Source organism: Euprymna scolopes, chromosome 31 (genome assembly GCF_053919585.1).
Source record: "Euprymna scolopes isolate OS-2025 chromosome 31, ASM5391958v1, whole genome shotgun sequence".
Classification (NCBI taxonomy): Eukaryota; Metazoa; Mollusca; class Cephalopoda; order Sepiida; family Sepiolidae; genus Euprymna; species Euprymna scolopes.
The window spans coordinates 36,825,828-36,853,520 of record NC_136512.1 but is presented as its reverse complement, the minus strand read 5'-3'; the positions used below and the strand labels follow the sequence as shown (position 1 = coordinate 36,853,520).

The following is a 27,693-nucleotide window of genomic DNA, read 5'->3' as shown; positions in this document are numbered from 1 at the left end:
GTTGCACCCATTCACTCGTATAAATGTTTCAGTCTCCTCAGACCTTCCATTCTCATCTTCACATATAATTGTTTTTTGTTTGTGATGATGATGTTTGTATGACCCATATTCATAACAAAGAAAGTTATCATCATCATCGTCATAGCTCTTACTAGTTTTCACATTATTATTTGTACTCACTAGGAGTTCTCACACAGGTCATCATCAGAGATTACTCACTGACGACAGCCGATAGTGTTCCCAGGAGTCTGGATGACAACAATCGTCCCCAAAATTTCCAGTAATAATTCATTCGATTATACCATGTAGATATAAACTTATCGGGATTATGTATACATTAGACTTTTTACGTGTTTTCAATAGGCAAAAAGGTACTTATGTATTTTTTGGTACCACGCTGAAATAATAACATAAGGTCGCAACGATTCTCCTCCAATGGACCCGGTTCTGGCTGGTCCTCTTCAGTTTGGCCCATGTCATTCAAAAGTTATTATTATTAACTTAGAATAGGTGCTTTATGCTAAATTGATGGTTGGATATGGTTACATTTGTGCTCAGCTTTCAATTAAATACTAATCCCTATTAATCCCTAATTGTGTATCAAATGGATACCATAATACTTGGTCTGTTGCACCTTATCATAACAAAGTTCCATTCAATATTTATCCATATCGTCCAGTAGTTTCTAAAGAAAAAGAGGAATATATATATGCTCCCTATCTTAGGTCGGGCATATTGGGGGAGGAGCAAAAAAGAAAGCAATGTTCTTTGTGTAAGCAAATCGAGCTCAGATTGTTTGGACAATGTTTAATCATTGTAATTTTACATACCCATCTTAGCAGCAACCAAACATAACAGTTAGAAGCACTGACTGTTGCATAGGTGGTCTAGTTTCAATCCTGGATTGAAGTAGTTGGTAGTCTAGCCACCCTGTGGCTAATATATATGGATGGGGTATATATATATATATATATATATATATATATATATATATATATATATATATAGAGAGAGAGAGAGAGAGAGAGAGAGAGAGAGAGAGAGAAATAAAGTTAACTTAAAAGATAGGGTTTGTTTGTTTTTTTTTCGGAGAGAAAGAGCCAACGTCGCTGGATAGATGAAATGCTTTTTTATCTCCACTTTTAATGAGAACCATTTAGCTTTGAAATACAATGGCCTAAAAAGGTTTACCTCACCTCATTTTCCTTTTCACTTATTGTAATTACCCTCATCCTTATTGACATGATAATATTCTAATGTATCTTTAATCTTTATCTCCCTATCGTATATATATATATATATATATATATATATATATAAATATATATATATATATATATATATATATATATATATAATCTCCTTATCGTATATATATATATATATATATATATATATATATATATATATATATGCTAGCAGAAGTAACCGTCGTTGACTGGGTTCAAAAACAGCCTACAGAAAATGGACTGTGATTGATGAAAGTATGATAGGTTATGAAAAGGAGGGGGTTGTAAAGAGATAGGTTTTGATACTCAAAAATTTTACCCTTAGCAAAATATGATGAAAGTAAAGATAATTTTCTCGAAAATATATTTTTTATATAAACTTTGTTTCCATTCGTAGCCAAGAGTGACCAACAAAATGATGTTTCCTTACAAAGAGAAAATGTTATATATATAATAATATAAATATACAAGAAATAAATGTTACGATAGTCAATAAAAGTTACTTTTACGGTAGAAAAGTTCATTGGCTTGTATTTTTTTATCTTTTTTTTTTTACATAGGCACCACAACTTATCAAGGCCAAGAGGCCACTCAAGGATAAGGGTTAAAGAGTGTACAGTAGAAATTGGACAATAAAGTAACCGCTAGTAATGGAGATTCGGTAAATTTGTTAACTTATATGGAACGGCTCATCAAAAACTTGTTTACGTTAGACTTGAAGACAACCATATTGTAGTCAGCTGGAAAGGAGAAAAACGGAAGACAATTCCATAGGCGTGCAGTTCTAAAAAAGAAGCTTTGCTCATAGAATCTACGTTTAGGTTTAGGCACAGATAAAGAGTGGGGGAAACTAGTGATAGTGTTTTCTGCTAGACGGGTGTTTCTTGTGAAAGTTTGGCGAGTGGGTACCATAGAATGGAGCGCAGCCGAGCACCTGCCATGAAAATAACGATAAAGCAGAGATAAACTCGCAACATCTCTTCTGTGAGAAAGAGGTTTCAGGGAAGAGAAAAGGACATCTCCCACAAGGTTACATAGTCTATTTTGAATTCTATTAAGGCAGGATAAGTCCTTTCTAGCAGCTCCTGCCCAGATGTGGCAATAATACTCCATCCTTGGAAGTACCTGGCTCTTATATAGATAGAGAATTGCATCAGCAGTGAGATATCTACTGGATCGATAGAAGTATCCCACCATTTTTCCAGCAGCCTTGGCAACGGATTTAATGTATGCGTTCCATTTAAGATCAGAAGTAAACGCCAAGCCCAGAAGGTTGTCAAAACATGAGGCCTCCTCAAGACGAGAGCCATTCATTTCAATTGATGGCAGATGGGTATCAGTGTGTTGATTATGTAAAGATAAAAGCTTGGTTTTAGATGCATTAAAAGTAATAATTAAGAGAAAGAAGCCACTTCTTTCCCCATTGTACCACTTGCTCAAGATCAGAGGAGAGAGAATATGAGAGAACTTGGTCGTTTACGGTCTTAGATGTGCTACCATTGATAGTAGTGTCATCAGCATAGATGTCTACGAATGATGTAAGGATGTGATTTGGAAGATCATTAATATAGATCAGGAAAAGAGTAGGGCCCAGGATGGACCCCTGAGGGACTCCAGCATTAATACTAAGAGCTTCTGATTTCTACCCATCAACTACTACTCTTATGAACCTATCAGAGAGAAATGATTTAATAATTGAGAAGACATTTCCAGCTATACCATAGCTGGAGATTTTGTGAAGTAAACTTTTATGCCATACTCTATCAAAGCCCTTTGATATGTCAAGAGCAATTGCCCTAAAAAGGTAGCCTCCATCGAGAGATTTGCTAATCCTATGAGATATAACTGTAAGCACATCTGCTGTAGATCTAGACGAACGGAAACCATATTGTGTGTCACTAAGAAGGTTATTTTTGCTAAGATGGTTGATTACTTCTCTATTTAACACAGATTCCAGCAACTTACTCATGACGCACAGGAGACTTATTGGCCTGTACTGAGAGGGAGATGACTGATCACCTGAATTCTTAAATACGGGCCATACTGATGTGATTTTCCAGGGTGACAGGAAGCAATTCTCTTTAAGACAATGTTTAAACAGTTTTGTAAGGATTTTTAAGCAGTTTGTAAAAAAAATTTTTTTCTTTTAATTCATGAACCGGTTTTAAAAAAATTTCGGTTCGCTGAAATTATTTCAAGTAAAGAGAATTAAAAACTATTTAAAAACAAAACAAAAAACATGAACTGAACTTCTATTGACTATGGTAACATTTATTTCTTGTATATTTATTTTTTCGGGTAGGCGTTTGTTGGCTTTTCTGGTAAACACTCTTACTAAATAATATCGACGAAATATCGAAAAACAAAGAAACAAAAACAGTTTTGAAAAATAATGAAGCTTTACTTACTTTAGTAAAATAATCCGAACCAGCAAAATGGGATATTAAAAAAGAAAACACGTAATTATTTTAGTTTTTTAAAGCAAAGAATCGATATAAATATGAATAAGAAGAAAATGACGCCCTTTTCAAGCAGAACAGCTTCGTTTCAGTTTTACAGTATTGAACGGTGTAGTATTGCGCCGTCAGATTCAGGGTTGTACTATTGTAATGAAAAGAACACGCAGAAAGGGTTGTAATCAACTGAATTCCTTCTAGAACACTGACAAAAAAAGCTTAAACAGATATATAAATAAAAATAAAAAGGTTATGTAAATGTTTTTAAAAAGACACATAATCACGTGAGCAGGATTTTTTCCTTCTTTTGACACGATAACAAGTAACGTTCTTATTTTTCATTATTTATCTATTTATCTATTTTCGAAAGAGTGCCACGTGCAAGTGGAGAAGGAAAAAAACAGAGGTATGCAAAATTTGTGTCGAGAATTGTCTAAAGTTCTGACTTTTTGGGGGCTTTCCCTTTAATAAGAACGTGAATTTATGAGGTGAATTTATTTGACACAATATGATTCAACTTAAAAAATAAATAAAAGCTAACGTGAATTAAGATTAAAGTTAAGGTGTTATTGTGAACCCTCACCCCTTTTAAAAAACCTTGTTAAACTTTGTGGCATATTTACATTCTATGGAGGTCAGGCACGAACGAACATCCAATAATTCTATTATACTATATTTCTTGAAACTGGAACATAATTATCAAAGTATACTTACGCAAATAAATAGGAAAAGTCTTTGTTAAAGTTTGTGCCATAGAGTACAGGCGCGAACACAGACCCCACAATTTTATCATACCATCCCTATTTAAGTTGAAACATACTTATCAAAGTATTATGTACATCTATATCAAAAACACTTGTAAACGTTTTCTTTTTTTTTCAGTTTTTATTTCCATACTTTGGGGGCCAGGCACGAACGCAGACCCCACAATGTTTATGAACCACCGTTCTACCAGATCAAACATACCCATTCCTGATCCTCGATACATCTTCTATCATTATATGTAATCAGTTCTTAAAATAGTCAACCATATAGGAGCCTATCCGTGACCAGACACACACACGTTCAGGTTTATATATATATATATATATATATATATATATATATATATATATATATATATATATATATATATATATATATATACAAAAGAACTGTTATCCTTACATAATCGGGGTGTGTTGGACTCCTAATGACTCAGTTTTAATTATATGTATATAAATGGTGCCTATTCATCAATAAAAAAAATCCCAACAGGAAAACTTCCTCTTTTAATTTTAACAAATAAATGGACAGCAATTATATATGGGTTTATTAAAAATGAGTCATTGAATAGGACAGGTTTTGTAACAAGATATAAAAGAAACTGACAACTATATCTGCCATGTTATTTCCCTTGGAAATGGAACATTCTTCGAGATTTGCTAAGTTCCTAGCAAAAAATATAATTTCTTTCTCATTTTATACAGTGGACACACACACACACACACGCACACACACACACACATATTATCCATTGTGAATACAGAGCACAAAACTCTTTATGAATTTATCCCTAACCATCCTTTATTATCCATTAGAGCAAACAATTGTTTTGGCCCAATACCAATATATATATATATATATATACGAGGAGCGTACAATAAGTAATGCCCCTGGCCCACTTCCCATTGCAGTAGAGCAACGAAACTTAGCACAGTTATTAGTCTTTCTCTACATAGGAATCACCCAGAGTTATGTATTTCTCCCATCGTTTGATGCAGCTTTGGAGACCGTTTTTGTAGAACACCCCAGGTTGGTCCTTCAACCACGACGTGACTTAAGAAATCAAGGCTGCATCATCTGGGAAACGCTTTCTTTTCAAAAACAATTTCATGGTTGGGAAGGGGGGAAGTCAGAGGGTGCAAGATCAGGAGAGTAGGGCGAATGGGGAAGGATTTCATAACCACACACTTGTGCTTCTGATCTGGCAACATGCGAGTTGTGGATCGGAGCGTTGTACTACAGAAGGAGGGTACCTTTGCTGATCTTTCCCCGCCTCTTGATTTTGATAGCTTCCCTTAATTTCCTCAAAAGTGAAGCATAATAGGCTCCTGTAATTGTGCTACCCTTTGCCAGGAAATCTGTCATCACTACTCTGTCCTAGTCCCAGAAGACTATGAGCATGACCTTGCCAGCGGAGGGCTGCACTCTTGCCTTCTTTGAAGGTGGTGAGTCCAAGTGCTTCCATTGCATTGACTGGGTTTTGGTCTCTGAATCATAGTGATAGACCCAGGTTTCATCCTGTGTAAATAGTATTTTGAAAAATGTTGACTCATCTTCTTGGCACATCTCCAAATTCATTCTCGAGCACTTAACGCGTTCTCGCTTCTGGAATGGTGTGAGCAACCTGGGAATCCATCTGGCAGACACCTTATGCATATGCAAATGGTCATGAATGAGAGCTTCCACAGACCCTGTACTAATCTTGACATCTTGGGCTATTTGGCGAATAGTAATGCGCCGATTTTCCAAAATGGCAGCCTCAACTTGACGGACAGATGCCACATCCATGGCCGAAGAGGGCGACCAGGTCTGGGATCTGTTTCCACAGACTTCCGTTCATGTTTGAATTCATGATGCCAGCATTTTACAAGGTCATATGATGGGGCATTATTACCATAAGTTTCTTTCATGTCATCAAAAGTCTCCTGTGGTGTGCGTCCTTTCAAATACATAAACCGGATCACTGTTCGACATTCAACAGCCTCCATTTCACACCTGACTCAGTTAAAACACCTGTAAAACAGAAACTACAATTTGTTCAGAACTGTAATTTGCTACATAACCTGTACAGATATAAATCATTGCGCATGCAAAATTTCAGCGAGTTCAGACAACAACATCAAAGCCAGAGGTTTTAGGAAAATATCAGATATTTTGTAATTCATATGAAAAACTAAGAAAACAAATGACTATGATTGAAATATTGGTAAAGGTGCAGTATTTTTCCATCCACAAAAAATCCTTTAAAATTACCAATATGCAAGTTTTCGATGGTGCTGAAAACGAAAATAACAGATAAAATCCCAAAAAGCAAGTAGCTTCGAAGATATGACGAAATTAAAGTTTTAAAAAGTGGGGAATCACTTTTCTATATTAACTTAACGTAAAATGAACACCATTTTTGGGATGGGAGGTATCTGTTACTTTTTTTAAGGATGGTGTTTATTTGGTAATTGTAGCCTGGTAGACCAGCAAAACCTACCTTTAAAAACTTGTTTCAGTGGGTTTTTGGTGTGCTGAAAACGAGTATCGCATTTAAATTTTTCGCAAATACGTATTTTTCCAGGTATTAAGCAATGTAATTCTTTGCTATAAGTGGTGGCCATTGTTGTACATGCAAACGTGCACATATTTTTCCTTAATACTCGAAAAAATACTTATTTGTGGAAAATTTAAATATGATATCCGTTTTCAGCGTACCCAAAAACCTATAGCAAACAAGCTTTTTTAAGGAAGGTTTTGTGTTGGTCTATCAAGCCACAGTAAACAACATCCCTATAAAAATTAACAGACCCCCCCCCTAAAAAGGTGGCCATAAAAAGGGTGCTGATTTTACCTTAAGTTCATATAGAAAAATAATCCCCCACTGTTTGAAACAATTATGTGCGACCTTAAGGGCAAATGTCACTACACAATTCAGATTATTAGCTTTCCAACGAGCCTTCATTTGTTGAATTCTGATCAATAGTCGTCAAAATTTCAAACTTATAAAATTGCCAAAAAAGGTGGAAAAGTGGTATATCTATCGATCTATATATATGGATATATCTATACTCGTGGCCAAATTGAATATTAAGGTGAAAGATAGTGATAATAATTATTTATCTTTTATTCCATTAGTAATAATTATGAAATAATAGTTATCTATCTTTTATTCCATTGGCAATAATAATCATGGTGATTTATCCTTTATTCCACTACTAGTAGTAGTAGTAGTATTAATAGTAGTAATAATAATAATAATAATAATAATAATAATAATAATAAAAACGAGAATCACAAAGTCCTATGGGACATGAACATACACAACTGATAAACCCATCCAAGCAAGAAGACCGGATGTTGTAATAATTAACAAGAAAGAAAAATCCTGTCAAATCGTAGACTTTGCAGCTCTAGCTGACCACAGGGTGAATATCAAAGAAAAGGAGAAACGGAGAAAATACACAGAGCCAGTCAGAGAGCTGAAAGGGATTTGGATGATGAAGAAAATCAAAATAATACCTATAATAGTAGAAGCACTATGAACAATCCTGAAAAAAAACTTTGAAAAAAGAATGGGAGAAATTGGAATCAAAGGAATGACTGGAAAAACACAATAAACAACAATAATGAAAACAGCTGAAATATTAAGGAAACCCCTTGAATGTGGAAACTAACACACAGGAACAACAAGTGCAGGCCAGACAAAATGCTGCAAAGGCAAAACATGAAACACTACATTGCACCAAGAACACTGAAACCGCATATCCATAAGTTCTCTAACCAAACCCTACCCCCATTGCCATATAAACGCCCCCCTCCTCCCCAAAAAACGAGCGAGACCAAATAACCAAGTAAATTCAAGGAGGAAGGAAAGACCGATGAACTGACCAGACCTCAGCCGAATAAGTGCGAAGAGACTGAAACCTTGGGGAGGCTTTTTTTCTTTCTTTTTTTTTTTATTACATTTTCACCCTAAACAAGGCACACTGCCGCTTTGGTGTAGCGGGCTACTATCAGGGGCAACAACTACTGGGGTACTATTTATCGCTTTTGTTTTCGTGTAATAAAAAAATAAATGAAATTTTGCTTTGTATCGGATACTTATTGAACCCACTATATATATATATATATATATATATATATATATATATATATATATATATATATATATATATATAATGGGTACTCGGCATTGCCTGGGTTGACATGAAGTTCCGTTTGAAACATGCCTGCTTTACTAATCATTTTCATCATGGGTAACGTGGATACCCCCCACAACAATTTCAAAAATAGAAGAACGGATAAAAACATGTAAATGTAATCGCCCCCAAAAAGAAGTATCTGATACCCTCTCCACTCCACCAGATATTTCGGCAGAAGGGATCACTGTCCTAAGAAAACTAACGTTTATAAACATTAATGCGTGCATTTATTTTTTTATTTTGGTAAATGTGTAGTTTAGTGGCGTAAATTATTTGCCAGACAAAAAAAATATATAAACTATTTATTTTTATATAAAACACATTGTTAGACCCAAAGGCTGAAATAAAACCAGAAAAAAATTTCATTTTTAATATTTTTTATCATTTATATTTATTATTCAAAGCCGCTATATTGCTTTTAAAAGTTGGCCTTCTAAGGTTTGGCAGATTGGCCTTTTTAAGCTCTTTTATGAACTATGTTTTTGGTCGCCATATTTTTCTTTTTTTGTAATGAAAGAGCGTAAAAAGGCCAAATTTGGCCTTAAAAAAGCCAATCTGCCAAACCGAAGAAAAAGGCCAAATTTGAAACATGTAAGGCGTGCACATTTAGTCTAATAAAAAATGATTAAAAAAAAACATTAAAAATGATTTTTTTTTTTGTTTTATTTCAGCCTTTGGGTCTAATAATGTTTTATATAAAAAAATAGTTTTTATGATTCTTTTGTCTGTCAAATAATTTACGCCGCCAAACTACACATTTACCTTTATTTTCTGTAAGGGCACTTTTTTTACTGGCTTTTCTTTGTAAATAAAGGAAATGTTAGATTTGCTTTTTTAGAGGGCGGGAGGGGGGGGCTTTTCGATTTGCTTTTTATTTGTCGTTTTATGTTTCTAATGTAACCCCCCTCCCCCCCCCCAAAAAAAAAAAATTTAATTTGTCATATTTTGGGCTTTGTTTTGTTTATTAAATTGTTAGGTGAAAGTTAGAATGGTCTCATAAAAAATAATTAAATTTATCGTTATTTTATGTTTCCAATGTTATTCCTTCCCCCCAGTTGTTTCCCTCCCCTCAATCGCTAAACTTTTTAAAAAAATGCTAGAGGTGACATGTTTCGTTGAACGCTTGGTGGCCAAAAATGTGTGCTTATTTTACGTTAAATTTATATAGAAAAGTGATGCCCCACTCTGACATGTTATTTTTGTTTTCAAAATTTCTTCTCTCCTAATATTTATAAAGCTGTTTAAATGTATTAGGCTGAAAAAAAAGTAGATCTCCATTTTTTAGGAGTTAAACACCGCTGGGTCACGTCGTATAAAGTTACTTTTTTAATTAGAAAATTAAGTTTGTAATCGATGAAATTAACGCGAAAAAAGAAAAAAGTGTAAATTGTGGTATTTAGAGAGGTAGTAGATCTTCATTTTTTTTAGGTATTAAACGACGCTGAACTACGTGGTAAAATTTACAGATTTCTGTAATGCCGTAAGGAATAAAATAAAACAAACAAATGAAATCTTTTCAGTTTTTTTCCTTAAGTGTTTTTTTTTTAATAATTAATAAAAAAAAAACAATAAAAGCCAAACATTCTTTTTTATCGACACGGAATTATTTTTCCAGCTAGAAATTACCAAATGATATTTGGTAAACGTTTGTTTTTTTATGGATAGAATCTAGGGGCAAATAATTCTAAAAAAAAAAGTTTTAAAAGAGGTCGCTGTTGGAAATATTAATTCCAAAATAAATTAAATATATGATCAATATAATTGTTGTTCAAAATTTATTAAATAACAATTTTAAATAGAATACTTAAAATAATTCTCTCGCTAAAAACATTAACTAAAATACTGCTATTTAGTAAAATCAATTTTTCTTAATGTCATATGCAAATAAGGTGATCTCCTAATTGTATATTTTTCCAAGTATCATACTATATATAGAAATAAATGAAAGATTAAAGTAAGACACGTTTCTTTTATGCTACTTCAGTCTAGAAAGATTTGTCTTTACGGTCTGTTGCAACGAAAACAAACTGTAAATAATTCAGTTTAAAAAATACCAAAGTAGAATTTGTGTTAATCGAATGTTTATGCTATAAAAATGATGAGTTATGACTTGTTGCGTTATTAAAAGAAAAAAATAGTTACGATGTTAAAAATATGTGAGGAAAAAAACTGGTAAAAAAACGTAAATGAAAGTTTTTTGTTTTTGTTTTAAATAAAGAATCGTAGTTGAAGTGAATTGTTTGTTGATTTTAAAATAAAAATTCACTGGACCACAACGTTAATTGCAAAATCACGGAAATTATTTTATTTAAACTAATTCCAAAAATAATGCTTGAAAGCTTTAGCTTAAATATCTGCCGAAAAAGAAAACAAAAACAAAAAGAACAACGTTCGTGCCCAATGGAAATAACTCAAACCGATTCATAAAAAAATCGATGTTGTTAAAAATAAATTAAATTAAATATGTTATCAATATAAATCACATTTAAATAGTAAACTTAAATAGAACACTTAAAATAATTCTCTCACTATAAACAATGACTAATACACCGCTATTTAATAAAGTCGATTTTTCTTAATGTAATATGCAAATGACGTCACCTCTTTAATCTTATATTTTGCAGTAATCATAGTGTATATAGAAATGAATGATATGATAAAGTAATTGCTTTTTGTATATATTAATCAACTTGTGAAAAAACAAACAAACAGATAGGAATACGAATTTATATATATATATATATATATATATGTATAAGTATGTATAGATATATATGTATAAGTATGTACATATATGTATATGTTAATATATATATATGTATATGTTAATATATATATGTATATGTTAATATATATATGTATATGTATATGTTAATATATATATATATTAACATATATATATATATATTAATATATATATATATATTAACATATATATATATTAATATATATATATATATATTAATATATATATATATTAACATATATATATATTAACATATATATATATATATATTAACATATATATATATATTAACATATATATATATTAACATATATATATATATATATATTAACATATATATATATTAACATATATATATATATTAACATATATATATATATATATATTAACATATATATATATATATTAACATATATATATATATATATTAACATATATATATATTAACATATATATATATTAACATATATATATATATATTAACATATATATATATATATTAACATATATATATATATATTAACATATATATATATATATTAACATATATATACATATATTAACATATATATATATATATATTAACATATATATATATATATATTAACATATATATATATATATATTAACATATATATATATATATTAACATATATATATATATATATATATTAACATATATATATATATTAACATATATATATATATTAACATATATATATATTAACATATATATATATATATTAACATATATATATATATATTAACACATATATATATATATATTAACATATATATATATATATATTAACATATATATATATATATATATTAACATATATATATATATATATATTAACATATATATATATATATTAACATATATATATATTAACATATATATATATATATATATATATATATTAACATATATATATATATTAACATATATATATATATATTAACATATATATATATTAACATATATATATATATATATATTAACATATATATATATATTAACATATATATATATATATATTAACATATATATATATATATTAACATATATATATATATATATATATATATATATATATATATATATATATATATATATATATATATATATATATATATATATATATGACGAGAGGACCGAGAGAAATAATAAGAAAAACATAACCGATAAACAGCTGGGCAATAAACATGGATTTCTGTTACGTTTATTGTGTTTTTTTTTTCGTTATTTTCTTTCTTTCTTTTTTCGACCAGTCTGTTACAAACATTTTATTTTCATAATAAAATAAAATCGATTAATAAAATCAGGATATCGATGGATACTGATTCAAATACATCAAGAAAAGAACAAGTTGTTATATCCAAAACACACATTGGCCCCACAAACATTACTCACTCCTACATACTCAGGCAAGAGCAACCACCGCAATGCGTAACATTTCAGAAAACCTGCACAATAAAACATATCTTTATGGAATTTGAAGCCTACGCTACCGCGAAAAAAAAAGACACCTAAAATCCCACAATATTAAAAACATATTTAAAAACATCTGCACAGAAAACATTCTCTCATTTCTGAGAGAAATCAAACTATACCTAAAAATATAATATCAAGCCCCTACAAAAAACTTTCAATTAAAACAGATAACCTTGTCCTCATCCAAAAAAAACTTAAAACAAAAATAAATAAACAAAAAAACAAAAAAAAAACAAATCAAAACGATCTTCAGCATTAAATTACCTAATGATGGCCAATATGCTGGTTAAATAATGCAACCAACCAACCAATCTACGTAGTTGTTAAGTTGACTGCATGGCTCGAACAGAAATTATAATGGTGACTTGAGTCTGACATTCAAATCGTATTACAAAGCAATAATACAACATATTTATTATTTCTGAAAAAGGATAAAAATGCATATGCGTGAATGAGAATTTTAATATATATATATATATATATACATATATATATATATATATATAGTTATCCACATACAGTACTGTTTCGCTGTTTCACAGCTCATCCGTGTGGCTAGACAAGCAACTACCTCAAGCCAGAATCGAAACTCAACTGACCAAATAGCAGTCGGAGCTTCTAACCGTTGTGCTATTCGGCTGCTGCTATGAATTAGCAATGTGTTGACATTGTCCAAATACCTAAGCTCAATTTGTTTATAGAAAGAGCAGTGCTCATAGTAATGCAGATATATAATAAGCTCAATGTGTATATTTATCCTAGAGCTATCTTAATATTGGGTATAAAGATTGATAATTGTAAATTATGAATCAGTTTTCAAAGGAAAAACAAACAAAATCAAATTGAGTGTACGATCGTTTCGGAAACGATATTCATTTTATCAAAATTAAGAACAAGCATTGACAATAATCGACAAATACATTTGTTTTCGAATATGATCTCCTCATCAGCACAGAAAAAAAAATTTAAAAATATTCAAAAGTAAAAATCCTTAAATTTCAACACGATTGTGTATAGTGCTCAATGAAAAGAGCAAGATATACTTTTATTCAAGTTAGGTAAACAAAATTGCCTTAAGTCGCTACAATAAATTTACTGTTTTAGTCTTAAACGACATTGTCAGGTGACAATAAACCTCTTATTTATTATTTGAGGCCAGTCATTTAATGAAAATGTAAACCGAATAAAAAAAAAGTAGAAGAAAAATTAAGCTTTTTTTTAATTTATTTTTATTTTTGAAGTTGATGTATTATAATTAATATCAGTTAATTTTATGACCGAGTTATTTTATGTCTTAAAGCTCATCTATTGGCATAGCTAAGTTAAATTGAAAAATTAGGGTTAAGAATTTTAATTATATGATGGAATTCATCCTATATTAATATAAGGAGAAATGTAAACAATTAACTTATCAATGGACATCTCTTTCGTTTAATCTTAAAATTGATTAGAAAAACTAATGCTAGGGTTTATATTGTTACACAATGTTTGGGTTAATTTACAACTTTTTGAACCTTTGCTAAGCTATCGTAATGATGATAATTGTTAAACAATGTTAAGGTTTTTTTAAACAATTGTAATATGCCAGTGAAGGGAAAGTTTTAAAAAGGGAATTGAGAGGATATTTTTACACACACACACACACACACACACACACACACAAACACACACACACATATATATATATATATACATTAGTTGAAAACTATTTTTATTTTTAAACACTACTATATATTGGATATTGGGTACAATATAATAATCAATAGATAAATTTGGGGGTTTTGTGTATTAATATTCATGTTAAAAACCTTTGTACTATTTATTTTTAAAAAAAATACAATTTTGTTATATATAAGTCTTGGAATTGCATTCAGCTGCAAAAGATCTAGCTAATTTGCATATTCTTTTAACGATTCGTTTTAATTCCCTATTAGATCTTTTCGGTTTTCTTATGCGATCATTTTTATTACGTGTAATTATATTCATACAGATATTCTACATGATTTATACTTGCATAATATTTGCGTGAAGATGTTATAGTAAACACGAACATCTTTCTACATATATTTATGTGTGTGTATATATATTTATGTGTGCGTATATATATATTTGTTTAAAAAATTTTGCATACTAAACACCTGTCAGTTTTTGGTCTACAAACATGACACTTAATATATAGAGTATTCAAACTCATTCGGAACTTTATTTTTGGGTTTTAACCCGCGAAAGTCAGTGCAAAAGTGTGTCAATAAAAAAAAAAAAGTGAATTTGGCAGGTGAAGGTCGAACGAAGGCATTATGAATATGCATGCGTAACATAATAGTTATTGGTTCATGTTTTAATTTTAAGCCTTGTAGCAAACATGTCTTCATAGCTCAGGAATTAACGTAAAAGGGAAAAGTAAATCGTAAACTAAAAGTTTTGATTTCGACTCTTGGTGGTTGGGCACGAGTCATTTTTTAAAAACTTTTTAAATCATTACTATATAATGATTGGGTCCAATATCTCCATATATAATATTTTGATTGCAGAAATGCCCCCTCTGGACCAAAGTACCGTAGGTTTGCAACAACAGATGACACATACAAATTTATTATATCTAACTATTAGCCATTATCTTATGTAACTTTAGAATGATATTTTAGACACATTAAGTCGTTATCATATAATCCTACATTTCATCCCCAGAGCAACATCATCACAATCGCAACTATCTTTAGCGGAAGAAGTTCCTATTTTTCCCTCTAAATATCAAATCCTCCTAGCACCCCCATTCATCACTGAGAGGAATTTTGCACTTTTGACAGATATGGGGTTTCACCATTCGTAACTTGATTATAAACACATAGGCATAACATTAGCTTTCCCTTTTCCGACTCATAAATAATAACGTCTCCCTAGCCATATTCCGCCTAATCTGATTGGTTGAGACCTGACATTCTTATACACTCATGAGCAAAAAAATGGGCCAAGAGTGAAAGAAGGAAGAAATCGATTTTCAATATTTTTCCATAAATTATTGTTAATTTTAACTGAAAATTTCTATTTTGCAAATCATTATAATTATAGCATATAGTAAGAGGTAGAAAAATTAATCCTAACAATGGTAAGACCGCATCTTGACAAGGATATAAAAAATCGAATTGCAGGATTAAGGCAGTCCAAAATGATTTACAAGCAGATTTTTGATATTTTAAGAAAAGAAAATATGAAAACATCTCTTCCTGCAGTGAAACGAACTGGTCAACGGTTTGAGGTCAAACGCTCAGTAAAAAGGAAATATGGATCTGGTCGCCCTAGAGCATCCACTTTGAAAGACGCCCACATTAACTGTTTTGAAGGATCGAAAGAAAACTTATGTTGAGCATAGTTACGGATTTAAAACAGGGGCTAGAAATTCTTTTTCTAGATATATAATATCTAGATGAATGAAAGAAATGGGATTTTCTTCTAAAAGGTGTGCAAAGAATAACATCAATGATAGAAAGAGATTTTTCTCGTGTTATAGCAAGAAAGATACAGACTGGTTCAAGAATCTTTTCTGGTCAAATGAATCAAGATTTTGTCTTGTTAGTGATGCTCCCGAATGGTACATTCGAAAAACTGGAAAAAGATTTCTGCCAAGTTGCATTAAAACGACAGTTAAACACAAGAATGGAGGAATAATGGTATGGGGAACTTTTACTGCAGCAGGAGTTGGGGAACTTATTAGATGTGAGAAGGCAATCAATGCAAAGGAATACATGGCACTGATTTAAACCCAATAAAGAATATTTGGTCCATAATATCTCGTGCATTGGCTGGAAGAACTTTTTCGAACTATGACAAACTGTGCAAAGCTTTGCAAAGCTGTGCAAAGCGAATGGAATAGCATCTCTTTTTAACAGTGTTCCACTTTGGTTGAAAGCATGTCTAAAAGAATTGATCTTTTAAAGAAATCAAAAGGGAATGCGATTCCATACTAAGCATTTATTAAAGTAAATGTCTTGTTATGTGTTATTAGTCTTGTTTAAGTTTCCTTGTTCAATTGTTCTTTGTTCAGTATAGCTTTTAGTGCAATAAAATGTATAAAATTTGTTTGGACCATTTTTTTTTTACTCACGAGTGTATTCTGGAATGAATGCCTACGTAAACAAACATTTCAAAAAGTCTCCAAAATGGTGTCGCTCTCTCTGCAGAAGACACTAATGCTAACAGCAAAAACGAGTACAGAATGTAAGAAATTTCTTTCTCACACAACTCAATTTCTTACCTGCAGAAGCAAATGAATTCCACAAACAAAAGCCATACCTTTAAACTTAAAATTTATTCACAATGTAACAGCAATGAAGAACTCTTTGGTTCTGGTAAGTCATTTTGCAAAACCGTTGCCAGATTTGCTCCCATACGTATATAGTCTTTAGTTCGAATTCCTATTGTTGGAATGTTAGTTCGTTGTTCCTTTGGAAGGATCCATGAAGATCATGGAGAACACGGTGGGAATGATGTCGCCTATAATCAGGCATAATGTGAGCCCCACAGGACTCAAGATGAAATGAGATAAGATCCAATATTTGGAAAATAAACATGCAGAGCAGTTCTTGAATGTTATCTTTGATTTGGATAGATTCAGCAATATAAGTTGTATCTGCTTGAAGAAATATGTGCTTCATTCACCGACTGTTTGGTGTCCATAAAGATATTGTCTTGGCTCCCTAGAGAGAGAACCGCTGAGTTGAGTCTATCCCGATGCTGTGTTTCTGCTAGACTGAAAAATAAATAGCATGATACAAAAAGCGTGCCAAGTCAAATCACCTGACACATTCAAATTTAAACCAATCACAGACCGGCTACTAGAACTGTGTGGCCGGCCTGAAAGAAAGATGGCGGTTATATATGGAATTTCTCACAATACATATTAACCGCTCATACGCAGACACTTCGATACTGGTACATTAAAAATTATGGGAATAAACGTGTACAAGTAAAAATAAAATATGTATGCGTAACGTCTTTTTTGTCTTTGTTTACACGTCTGGAATAATCGCAAATAATGTAAACACAACAATGGTTCGGAAATGTAAACATGTACAAAATACTTACGCTTGGCACGTATATATCATTGACTACTGAAACAATTATTTGTTATAGACTTGTGTTTTTATCACTTGCGCTTTCTGGCTGGAACGATTACTGACACTGCCCACACGTTCACTTGCTAATAAAATAAAACAAGTACCTACATATTAACCACTCATAAAGACACTTAAATACTGTTAACCTTAATTACCTGAGCACTCGCAGAAAATGTAAACACAGCAATGGTTTGGGAATGTAAACATGCACATTATCCCTATGTTTCAGTCTTAATGTAAATGCAGAAACAATTATTTATGATATACTTGTGCTTACCAATTTCGCTTTCTATCTTAACACTACACACACGTTATCTTTGGGGGGGGGTTTAGGAGACGGGGTTAGAGGGGGAATTTTACATTAGCTCCATCTTTCGACCATGCTGATTGTTTTGTTTTTTTTAATTTTCTTTAAAATGACGACTTTTTGGTTTCCGACTATACTGATTAAGAAAATCTCATTAATATTTTGCAGAGACAATTAGTTTTCGAGATATACAGACCTAGATTATGCACTGTAATTCACTGACTGCCAGGTTTGTATGCACGCACGATAAAGAAATCTACTTCTCTCCTACCGACACTGCCCCCCCCCCAATTTTCCTTTAAATATAGCATTTGCAAGTGGGTATGCTAACAACAAATATCACAGTTAAATTTTGGGGAAATATTTTTACACCACCCTCCAAATGTTCCGTCTGCCTGCTTCCCACCTAACTACAACCTGGATGTCTTCAAGTCCAACGTAAACAATTTCCTGATGAACCGCCCCCTTAAGTAGACACTTTATTAAATCTCCACACTAACGTACTGTACTTACAATAACCCTTATCCCTGAGTGGCTTCCGGGCCTTGATAAGTGGTGACCACCTTGTAAAAAAAATATATATATTCCAAAAGTCGTTCTTAACATAAATAACTATATATATTTCATTTCAATAACAATTTCTATAAACAAAATTTTGGTCTTCCTATGGGTAACCCTCTTAGTGGAGTATTAGCTTGCCTTTTCTTAGAATTCCTAGAATCTGGTCCTTTCAAATTCAGATTACCTCCAAACACAAAGTATTTCAGATACATTGACGACATCTTAATTTTTCTTCCTGAAAATACGCGCATAAATATCATTAGAGACAAATTAAACTCAGTCGAACCTTCCATAAAGTTTACCTATGAAACAGAAAACAATAACTCATTACCTTTTCTTGACATACTTATAATAAAATCCAATAATAAACTATCCTTCAAAGTTCACCGCAAAACTACACACAAAAACGATTACATACATTTCTATTCACACCATAACAATAAAATAAAAACAGGGATGATAATTGGTTTCTTCTTACGCGCTTTCAGAATTTGCAGTCCTGAATATCTGGACGAAGAATTCAAATACCTTACAAACATTTTGAAAACCTTGCAATATCCGATATATTTCATATTGAATGCTAAGATAAAAGCCACACAAATATTTTCCAGAATAAATAATAATAAAAAATCATACACACCAGACCATTCTCTCATAAACAGACATCTTCTTTTACCTACACACACCAATAATACAATAATCTATAACACACTAAACAAACTAAAAATTCCTATCGTACAAACCACATCACTAACCATAAGACATATATTAAAAACCACGAAACATCTCTATAACAAACCAGTTTCCGATGGAGGTATATATACTATTCCTTGCCATAATTGCCATCATAAATACGTTGGTGAAACTCAGCGTAAATTGGAAAAAAGGCTCAATGAACACAAAAGAGATATAAAAAATAGCAATTCTCTAAGTGCATTATTCTCTCATTCATTGCAACATAACCACACCTTTGACTTTAAACAAGCAAAAGTAGTTAAATTTATTTCAAATAAACCGCGCCGGAGACTTCTCAAATCTGCGCTTATCGCAATTTCAAGCACTATTAAACAACGTAGAGGTTTCTATAACATAGCGCCATTAATAAGTAAACTGTTATTAAAAGAACATTATTTAACTGTGGACACAGGTTAACTTTCTCACACCATTCAAACACCCCCTGTAATAATTAACACATAATCTCAATCAATAAATTACATAAAAAACACTCATTTCATTTCTGTTACAAACTTACATTTGAATTTCAACAGATATATCTTTTTCCCAATAAGAATATAAACTTGCGTTCATAGTTTTAAAATTAAATTAACGACTATATGACGTAACTAAAATTTCCTTCTCTTTAACAGCGCCAGCCCCCCCCCTCCTTTTTGAATTTCCAACATCAATTTTCCGTTTCTCTGAAATAGAACTGCGTCACACTGTGCACGTGAAACATTTTCAAATATTTTGTACTGGTATATTTTTTGGCTTCTCATTCATCCAGAGGAAGTCTCGAAATAAAGATGAAACGTTGATGAACACATAATACGGTTTGTTCCTTTTTATTTTCTCTCTCTCTCTCTCTCTCTCTCTCTCTCTCTCTCTCTCTCTCTGTATATATATATATATATATATATATATATATATATATATATATATATATATATATATATATATATATATATATATGTATATATATAGTTATTTATTTATTATATTAGGTAAATAATACTGACAGAGAGGGAATATACAACCTGCTCGCAGAGTGGAGCAAAATATTATGAAATGTAGAAAATCAAACTTTATCTATCGATCGATCGATTGATCTATTTCTCTTTATATATAAGATTAGCAGGGTGACTCGACGGTACCCGGGATTGAATGATGATCAACGGATGTTTCATACTCTGATATTTTCATGGAAATTGATGAAATAGCCAATTTTTTAATCAAATCGATTCATTGGCTGCTCTAATTGGGGATTTATCGTGATGCACCTGGAGGAAGTTTCTCATGCCTCTCGCAGTGACTAAGTCCAAAATATATTGTAGTCTACATTTCACTTTAGAGAACCTATTGTTGATTTTATAAAATTATTTTTATATACAATGGCTTGAATTAAAGTTTAAAATGTAAAAGTCGAGTATTATGCTGTAATTGAGCTCTAAACAGAAACATTCATTTCGGACGCGCCCCTGTCATATCAAAGAATTTAATGTTGATTTTATATGCCTGGCATTACTTTTTGGTAAAATGAAAACGTCAGGTATCATTGTGAAATTGTACTTTAAACAGAAACATTCATTTCGAGTGCACCCTTGTCATATCAAAGAACCTACTGTTGATTTTATATGTCGGACCTTTTGACTTGTGTGGTAGTTAAATTTATCAGATGCACTCGTGATGTTAGGCTGCATAAAAAGTTAATTTTGGTCAAAATCACCTGTTTCTTCTATCATAGAATTATTTTGATTATCAATTATCGATACTTATTGAAGACATTCCGATGCAAAACCTATCCAAGATCACTGCCAGACATATAAACTACTTTCGTCTGAAATTTTATAAAAATCGACCCAGCTGTTTCGAGTCTCTTATACACACACAGACGCACACATGAAGTTCATCTATAATATAAATTTCACCTGTCTGTTTAAATGTAAGTATGTATGTATGTATGTATGTATGTCTGCCTAAAACTTTCTACAGAGGCAACGGATTTTCACGAGATGGGTATCATTTAGAAGCTGGGCCCTTCGGACAACAAATATAAAAAAATTGACCAAAAATATTAATTCCTTCACCCTCAAATGGGCACTTTTCTACAGGAAGAGGTCGCTTTTTTCGTCGATATTTTCAAAAGTTATCCCCTCTTTTCGATTGTCTAGCCTTAATTTAAACCACAGCACTTACAGTTTGGCGATGGGTGCAATAGCAAAGACGTCAGGGTTTGTTTCACGTTCTTTGTCTCATTTGCGGTATATGTTCGAGCCTGCTCTGCTACTACCACTTTTTTTTTTTTTTTTGCTCAACACACACCTCCAAACACCCGGGAAACGTCGGGCACCCAGGCTTGTCTATTATATAAATCTCACCTGTCTGTTTGAATGTATGTATGTATGTATGTATGTATGTATGTATGTTTTTCGGGGTCAACGGCCAACTAGCACCATGCGTGTTTGTGTTGGGGTGGAACCTTTCTAGGAGAAGCAAATCTCTGATTTAAAAAACCATAAAGCAGGAGACCAGTACCCGCATTAAGCTGGTCTGCAGTTTAACTTGTTGCTGGCTATCTTGCTCTTGCTTGTTGCTGGATCTCAACATTTTGAACCTAGAGAGAGACTTAGCTGTCGTACAAAGCTAAGACTCTGTAAAATCATCTGTGTATAGATACTCTCTCAGGCATTTGTCTATTAAAATTGTCCTGTGGCGATGGAAGTCATTTTTGGGCTCATGAACTTTAAGTGTCTGAGAGAGTGGCACTCGTCTGACAAGACGTTGCAGTCATCATGATGTATGTATGTATCACAAAAGTGAGTACATCCCTCATATTTATTCAAATATTTAAGTATATCTCTTCATGCAACAACACTAAAAAATGATTTTTTGACACAATAAAAAGTAGCCTGTCTGCAGTATATAATTTATTTTCCCCTCCAAATATAGCCATTAAAAGTTAAATCAACATGTCAACTCTCAATATTTTGTGTGGCCACCATCATTATCATTATCCAAAACTGCCTTTACTCTTCTGGGCATGGAGTTTACCAGAGCTTCACATATAGCCACTGGAGTACTCCTCTACTCTTCAATTACGACTTAGCAGAGCTGACAGATATTTGAGACTTTGCACACCTCCACCTTCTGCTTGAGGATGCCCTAAAGATGTTCTATTGAGTTCAAATTTGGAGACATGCTTGGCCAGTCCATTACCTTTACCCTCAGCCTCTTCAGTAAAGCAGTGGTTGTCTTGGATGTGTGTTTTGGGTCATTGTCATGCTGGAACACTGCTCTGCGACCCAGTTATTGAAGGGAGGAAATCGTGCTCTACTGCAGTATTTGGCAGTACATGGAGTTCATGTTTCCCTCAATGAAATGTAACTCCCCAATACTTGCAGCACTCATGCAGCCCCAGACCATGACATTCCCACCACCATGCTTGACTGTAGGCATGACACACTTATATTTGTACTCTTCAAATTGGTGTGCATGGCTGTCACCCCAGGAGGAAGCCTCTTCTGAAGGCAATGCACAAGAAATCCCGCAAACAGTTTGCTGAAGACATGTCAATAAAGCCCATAGATTACTGAAACCATGTCCTATGGTCTGATGAAACAAAATTTAATTTGTATGGTTCTGCATGTGTGACAGCGACCATGTGAGGAGTACAAAGATAAGTGTGTCATACATGAACTCCAACATGTACTGTCAACAGCAGAGCATGATCCCCGCCCTCCAGAAACTGGGCCTCAGAGCAGTATTCCAGCATGATAATGACCCAAAACACACACCCAACACAACCACTGCTTTATTGAAGAAGCTGAGGGTAACAGTGATGAAATGGCCAAGCATATCTCCAGACTTGAACCCAATAGAACATCTTTGGGTCATCCTCAAGCAGAAGGTGAAGGTGCACAGAGTCTCAAATATCTACCAGCTCTGTGACATCGTAATTGAAGAGTGGAAGAGCATTCCAGTGGCTATGTGACATGACCGTCCCAAAGAGCGGTTAGGCTCCCCACTGTGGAGAGGTTGAGACTCCCAAAGTACTGGAGAAAGCCAGCAGATATGATTATTTTGTTATTTATCATCAGTGTGCCCGGGTAACAGCGAAAAACCCTGCTGAGAAAATAGATTAGAATTGTGATTTTAATTTTTTATGAAAAGCGACAAAACAATGTCATTTTTTAAATTTGTATTCCAAAACAAGTGATGATTCAGGGTTCTGGAGAGATGATGTTTATAATTCAAGAGCGCACAGTCGAAAAACAGTCAGACTAAGGCCAGTAGAGAGTTGAGCTTGAAAGTTTGAGACCAAACAACTTGTATAGAATCGCCACACCCCTCTCTGCCCGAAGTTAAGCAACATTGGGCCTGGTCATTATCAGATGGGTAACCATTTGAGAATATCAAGTGCTCAATATCACCAAAGTTCAGCAATAGTGTGTTTGGTCATTATCAAATGGATGACTATTAAGGATTACCAAGTGCAATATGTAGATCACCAAATTTAAACAATATTGTGCTTGATCGGTCTCAGATGGGTGACAATTTCGGAATACCTAATGCTTTATGCGGATCACCAAAGTTAAGCAATATTGAGTATGGTCATGATCAGATGGGTAACCATTTGTGAAAACTAAATGCTTTATGTAGATCACAAAAGTTAACAAACATTGTGTTGGTCAGTATGAGATGGGTGACCATTTTTGAATACCAAATGCTTTATGTAGATTACCAAAGTTAAGCAACATTGTACTTGGTCAATACCAGATAGGTGACTACTTAGGGATATCAAATGCTTTATGTAGATCACCAAAGTTAAGCATCATTGAGCCTGGTCATTGTCAGATGGGTTACTATTAAGGATTACCAAGTGCTTTAAGTAGATCGCCAAATTTAAGCAATATTGTGTTTGATCAGTAATTGATGGGTGACTATTTGGGAATACTAAATGCTTTATGGATATCACCACAGTTAAGCAACATTAAGCCTGGTAATTATCAGATTGTTGACTACTTTGGAATACCAAATTTAAGCAACATTGAGCCTTATCAGTATGAGAAGGGTGACCATTTGTGATTACCAAGTGCTTTATGTAGATCATTAAAGTTAAGCAACATTGTGACTAGTCAGCATGAGATGGGTTACCATTTGTGAATACCAAGTACTTTATGTAGATCACCAACGTCACACAGGATTGAATGAGATGTGGGACATACAGTCTAGAAAACGGTCTGGCACATTCGGGGACGAAATGAAATAGACAAAAATATATACTAGCAGAAGGCCCATCGTAGCCCAGGATTGAATGAGATGAAGGAAATATATACTAGCAGAAGGCCTGGCATCACCCGGGATTAAATGAGATGGGTGGAAATATATACTTGCAGAGGGCCCAGTGAGGCCCGGGATAGAATGAGACAGGTAGAAATATATACTAGCAGATGGCCCGGCATAGCCCAGGATTGAATGAGATGGGTGGAAATATATGCTCACAGAAGGCCAGACGTCACCTAGGATTGAATGAGACAGGTGGAAATATATACTAGCAGAAGGCTCGGTGTTGCCCGGGATTGAATGTATCAGGTAGAAATATTGAAAGATATAGATGGAAATATATACTAGCAGAAGACTTGACATTGTCCCCCTTTTGTACTATATATGTACTAGCAGAAGGTCCTGCGTCGTCCAGAATTTAATTAAACAATTAGGAATGTATACTAGCAGAAGGCTCGGCGTCACCCAGGATTGAATAAGACAGATGGAAATATATACTAGCAGAAGTCCTGGCATCGCCCGTGATTTAATGATACAGATGGAAATATGTACAAGCAGAAGGCCTGGCATCACCCAAGATTGAATGAGATAGGTGGAAGGATGTACTAGCAGAACGCCTGGCATCGCCTGGGATTGAATGTAAAAGGTAGAAATATGTATTAGCAGAAGGCCCAGCATCGCCCAGGATAGTATGAGATGGATGGAAATATGTACTAGCGGAAGGCCCGGCGTTGACCGGAATTTAATGAGACAGGTGGAAATATATACTAGCACAAGACCTGGCATCACTTGGGATTTAATGAGATAGGCAGAAGACATGGAATTGAATCAGATAGGTGGAAATATATACTAGCAGAAACCCAGCATTGCCCACGATTTAATAAGATAGATGGAAATATATACTAGCAGAATAACCGGCACTTTTCAGGATTGAATGAGATAGATGGATATATATACTAGCAGAAGGTCCAGCATTGCCAAGGATTGAATGAGATAGGTGGAGATATATACAAGCAGAAGGCTTTGCATCGCCCGATATTGAACAAGATAAGTGTAAACATATACTTGCAGAAGACCCAGCGTCGCCCGGGATTGAATCAGCTAGGTCCAAATATATTTTTTATGAAAAGCGACAAAACAATGAAGCAGAAGACCCAGGATTAAATGAGATAGGTGGAAATATATTCTAGCAGTAAACCCTGACTTGCCCAGGATTGTATGAGATAGCCTGAAGCGACTTGATATTTTTATGAAAATTGCTCCAGATGAGGCATGAAGCCACTTTCAAGTTTTTAGGAAAATCGTTCCAGACAAGGCATGAAACCACTTGAAATGTTTTATGGGAATGGCTCAAGACACGGCATGAAGCCACTAGAAAGTTTTATTGAAATCGCTCCAGACAAGGCATAAGTCACTAAAATATTTTTTATAGGAATCGCTCCAGACAAGACATGAAGCGACTTGAAATTTTTTTAGAAATCGCTCCAGACAGGGCTTGAAGCCACTAGAAATCTTTCATAAAATGCTCTAGATAAGGCATGAAGCCAAAAGAAATTTTTATGGAAACACTGGAAATTTTATATGGAAATCGGTCCAGGCAAAGCCATTTGAAATGTTTTATGGAAATCACTCCAGACAAAGCATGAAGCCACTAGAAATGTTTTATAGAAGTTTCTTCAGACAAGGCATATAGCCACTAGAAATTTTATATGGAAATCGCTTCAGACAAGGCATGAATCCACTAGATATATTTTATGGAAATCTCTCCGGACAAGGCACGAAGCCACTTGAAAGTTTGTTTTTTTAAATTGCTCAGGACAATGCATGAAGCCATTTGAAATGTTTTATGGATATCGTTCTAGACAAGGCATGAAGCCACTTAAAATGTTTTTTCTTAAAATCATTCTAGACAAGGCATGAAGCAACTTGAAAGTTTTTATTAGAATCGCTGCTGACAAGGCATAAAGCCACTTGCTCTCCAGACAAGGCATCAAGCCACTTGAAAAGTTTTAATGGAAATCACTCCAGACAGTGCTTGAAGCCACTAGAAATTTTTTTTTGTAGAAATCGATCCAGCGAAGGCATGAAGCCACTAAAAAGTTTTTATGGCGTTCCAGACTAAGCATGAAGCCAATTGAAGTTTTATATGAAAATCGTTCCAGACAAGGCATTAAGCCACTTAAAATTATTCATAAAAATCGCTCCAGACAAGGCATGTTTCCACTGTAATTTTTTAAATGAAAATCGCTCCAGTCAAGGCATGAAGACACTTGAAATGGTTTATGGAAATCGCTCCACACAAAGCATGAAGCCATTAGAAATGTTTTATGAAGTCGCTCCAGACAAAGCATGAAGCCACCAGAAATTTTACATGGAAATACCTCCAGACAAAACATGTACTCACTTTAAATGTTTTATTTAAATCACTCGAGACAAGGCATGAAGCAACTTGAAAGTTTTTTTGGAAATCGCTCGAGACAAGGCATGAAGCCAGTTGAAATGTTTTATGGAAATCTCTCTAGACAAGGCATTAAGCCAGTTGAAATGTTTTATGGAAATCTCTCTAGACAAGGCATGAAGCCAGTTGAAATGTTTTATGGAAATCTCTCTAGACAAAACATGAAGCCAGTTGAAATGTTTTATGGAAATCTCTCTAGACAAGGCATGAAGCCAGTTGAAATGTTTTATGGAAATCTCTCTAGACAAGGCATTTAACCACTTGAAATGTTTTTCATGAAATCGATCGAGACAAAGCATCAAGCCACTTGTCTAATCACTAACCATGTCAATATATAAATGCATTAATTTGAAAATCCTGCTGAGATGTCTT

General features: G+C 33.1%; 1 protein-coding gene across 2 annotated transcripts in view; it reads right to left on the bottom strand.

Annotated features, from left to right (window-relative positions):
• LOC145255696 (short transient receptor potential channel 7-like) overlaps positions 1–27,693 on the bottom strand; it is a 267,600-nt gene that overhangs the window by 209,589 nt on the left and 30,318 nt on the right. Inside the window, exon 1 of one of the 2 annotated variants that reach the window (XM_080114271.1) lies at positions 17,964–18,064. The exons of the other annotated variant lie outside the window; for it this stretch is intronic. The gene's annotated coding sequence lies outside the window, so the exon portion shown is untranslated. Of the gene's footprint in view, positions 1–17,963; positions 18,065–27,693 lie in introns of those variants that run through there. 2 annotated transcript variants of the gene reach the window in all.